Raw genomic sequence first — 4,213 nt, 5'->3', positions numbered from 1 at the left:
ATCTCATGAATGTATTTGGAGGAATGTGCCAATTTTTAAGATAAATGATGATTGCTTAGCGCTGCTAAGAAAAATGGAATTGCTACACCGGCCTCGGTGTCACTGCCTGGATGAAGCTCACAGAGTGGTAATGCAACAATGGTGAAAATATCCACTCCAAGAAGGGCGATCAAGGTTACGAGTCCTAAACAAATGGGGGTTTCAGAAAGGAGTTGACTTCCTGGGTTATGAAGGGAAATCAGACTGCCCTGGGATTGCGTGCTGTCCTCTGTGGCAGGAGCTGGGCTTGAGTGACAGGAGGACCCGTGGGCAGACCAGCCCAGGCTCAGAGCCCCAGCAGCGCTGGGCATAGCAACAAACAAACTCCAGCTCTGATGAACATACTCTAAGTCAGGAAATGTCGGAGCAAAGCGATTTTTATTTCAGCATATATGTGTTTTACTCTATTAAAGGCACAAAGTGTCCGGGGGTTAGTGGAGCATCATCGTATTTTTGGATCCTGTAGCCTATAATACAGGAAGGGTGTCTGTGGTCTGGGAGTGGTGTGCATGGGGGTGGGGTCACGGGGTGGGGAGGGGACTGCGGAGACTGAGAAGCCTGGGTATACGGCAGGGGTGATCAGAGGAGCCTGTTAAGTGGATGAACGTCACACAGAAAGCATTGCAAGCCACCATACCATTGTCCAGAGGTAGATTATCCAATTTGTGGTTTCCCCAAATCTATTTCTTCTCCCATTGCACTCTTCGGCCACTGCCCTGCTCATTAGCACCTCTGCCAGAGGAACGGGGAATTGGGAGAAAGCAGTTGATTTATATTTCAGCAGCCTAGTCAGCTCGGGGGGCAGAAGCACTGTGCTAATGAAGCTGAGGTCAAAGGTAGGAGCCCCAGGTGGGCCAGTTAGCTGGGCTGCCTTGGCCGGCCTCAGACTAGAGCCCCAGCCTGGCAGGCTGGTCTGCTTGTGCATTTACACAGGTGGAGAATAGTGGGGAATCATGGGCATAAATCTGCTTGTGCCATAAAAAAATAAATAAACAAACAACCCAATGCAGGTGGCTTATGATCCGTAGCACCCTCTCCTGGTCCCTAGGGTACCACCACTGGTAGCTTCTGATGAGAGGCTTGGGTGCAGTTGGGTATGATTTGTCGAATTTATGTATTGTCAATCACCACAGAGGATTTGGACTCTGTGGCCAGTAGACTTTCCTAAAGAGTTTCAATATTTCATAAGCTGTGTGCACTGTGTATCAACCAGGACAGCTTGATTGGTCTCTCTTTCTGCCATTAACTTATTTTAAAATGACCCTGTCCTTTGCCCTGGGATTTGGGAAGACAGAGTCCACATTTTTATATTTATACATCTTCTTATTGAAGAACAATGTATTTATTAAGCTCTTATTATGCACCAAACATTCTCCATGAACCTCTTAAAGGTTGAGGATTGGTAAATTCTAAAAAAAATAGCTACATTGGCACTCTTGTTAGCATTTAAATAGGTTGGCTATTCTGAGAAAAGTATAGATTCAGTTGATAATCATGGGATTTTCATGAACCCATAGAAGACCCAATATTTATGAGTTTAGATGATATAGACATGCTTGGAAGTTTTAGGCCAGGTTTACACAAGTTGTATCAAAGCCCAGTTGCCAAGTCTCTTATGGCCAGGTGGTGTTTGCACACACGGAGAGATTTGGCAGGAAAACAGCACTAGACAGGTTGAACACAGTCAAATACCCGAATGTTTCAAAAACGATCAGTAACTCTTTTGCCCCGACACATTTTGTATGGAGAGACACTTATGAGGCGAGATCTTTTCCAAGTATGTCTTTTTTTTTTTTTGATTGAGTGATGCTACAATGATGTTTCATTTCCCCATCTGCACATAAACCATGGTGGGGTCACACTGTGTATGACTATTCCTTAGAGTCTGCAGGGATAATATGTGCTAACAGAATTTCCCAGGATGACGCAGGCATGGTTTCAACAATATGCAAAGGTCTTAAGACTCTTAAGGTCTTTAAGGGCCTAGGAAAGTGAATTCAAACATTTTATATTTTGCTGAAGAGACAACCAGAATTGAACTGAAGAGAAACAGTGTTACTAGTCAAAAGGAGAGAAGTTTGTCTCATTTCAACTGAGTCACGATTCACGGTTGCGTGTGGGCCTCGGAGGAGTGATGGCCATCGTTTGGAGCTGTTGGATGAGATGAAGGAGGAGAGGAAGAGGAGACTGCATGGGAATGAAGAATACTGCTTTCCACCGGTATGAACCTGAAGAAGCGAGCAGTATGAACCATGAAGTGGCACCTAAAAATTGAGCGCACCTGATGACAATGTAAGGTCCAGAAAGCTCTTCCCTTGTGGCTGACAGGGTTGGCAGGCTGGCAGCCCTCTTTCCCTGCTTCATGTAAATAGCTTCCTTTCCATCCCTGCCAAAGTCAGATGTGGCTGGACTGAATGACCTCAGCTCTTGAGCAAGCGGCCTGGTCCCGTCTCCAAAGCGCCTGTCGTTTGGCAAGGCACCTGTTCCCCCATGGTTCCTGGTACTCCAGAGGCAAGAAGATGCTCCATTGGTCTCATTCTGGGAAGTAACTGTGAATTAGGCAGTGAATATAAACATAAATAAATAAAATAAGAGTAAGCTATTACTCTAATAGCTGATTACAGCTATTAGATCGGAGAATTTTGGATCACAGATCAAGGCTGCAGCCATCTGAGGGGCAGATGAGGGACAGGAACGTGTCTCTCTTCAGGAATGTTGATCATTCCAAAGCTCACAGAGGAGCATGTGCCACAGATCACACTGAGAAGGGAAGGGGAGATGGGTCATTTTTTCCTTCCGAAAGGGGAAAATTGCAACAAAACCTCCAGCAGAATTTCCATTTTTCTTTCATAGACATTTTGTTTTTCATTAATTTTTTTCTCCAGGGAGGCAGCACAAGTGGGCAAAGGGAACCGTGTAGGGGAAATAGCCTTGCTGAGATTAAACAAATCTCTGTCACTGTGTGTCCATCTGCCCGTCCATCTGTGAATAACCTGTAATTATTAATAATATGAGTGATGTCATGAACATTCTGGCAAGAAGGCCGAACCCAAGAGACCACTCTGGAACCAGTCAGCCCAGGACAAAGCCTGGAGAGTGATCAGCGTGTTTGTGCTGGAGCTGAGGATAAATCTGGCTGGCGGGCACTGCCAACCCTCTCGGCAGTGGGACCGTAGCATATTGGGTTTTCTCATAAACTTCCAATGAGATCAGATTGGCAGCCTCTCAAAGGAACACCTCTTATGTAAAAAAAGGTTGAGTACACAATCCAGCAAAAAATGTCATTAAAAGGACACATGGTGCTGAGTGAGGCAACCTTAAATTTACTGAAAACTGAGTGTTTAAAAGAGCACGGGAGAGAGACTTCCAAGAAGATGACAGACAGGGGAGGGGGAAAATATTAGAGACATTTCCCCTGGGCCCAGTTTCTGTTTCACATTAAAATACTCATGAAATCATCATGGGGGGTGGGGGAGCAGAAAAAAAGAAAAAAATATTCTCAGTAAAAGCCATCCCTAAAAAGCTAGGATTCCAGGGTATTCCAGAAAGATTTCTATGATATCCTGCACCAGTGACTGAGCTGAAGAATATGCACCAATGCAAATCCATGCTCCAGACTGTGGCTTGGTAAGTCTCTGCCTGGGGTGGGTGTGGGATGCACGTGCCCTGGGTGGGGGCAAATGGCCAGGTGCTGAGCATAAGCCTTGGATCTCCACGTGGTTTCTCCATGGGGCTTTGGTCACCTGAATGGAGCTGTGCAACAGCAGGGGATTGTCAGCATTGTCCACGGGTGATATCTGTGGCTCCTAGAGTAGGTGCACTATAGTAGGTGCCAATAAAAATTTACTCAATGAATTATTCCAAGGAGAATCTGTTACAGATGCCTGAGTGCCTGTCTGTGTCTGGCCCAAGAATCTAGCCTAATTCTGGGGGCTGCTAGTCAGGAGCTGTGTGGTGTGGGTTGTGGGATCAGGGAAAGAGAGGCACCACCCCCAGGTGACGTGAACATCACCACAGCCCTTTTCTCAGGCCATAGAACTCCTTGTAACTGCTCTTCAAGATTGTCACCGTCTTACTGTACCACGATGCCCACCCTCGGCAGCTCACCATGTGTTTTTCTTTCTTTCACAACAAAAAGGAGTACATTTATTTATTAATTTTTCAATTAAAAAAA

The sequence above is a fragment of the Galeopterus variegatus genome, unplaced genomic scaffold, assembly GCF_000696425.1.
Source record: "Galeopterus variegatus unplaced genomic scaffold, G_variegatus-3.0.2 Scaffold8355, whole genome shotgun sequence".
NCBI lineage: Eukaryota > Metazoa > Chordata > Mammalia > Dermoptera > Cynocephalidae > Galeopterus > Galeopterus variegatus.
The sequence above is the reverse complement of the archived record's forward strand: the minus strand, read 5'-3'. Positions refer to the sequence as shown.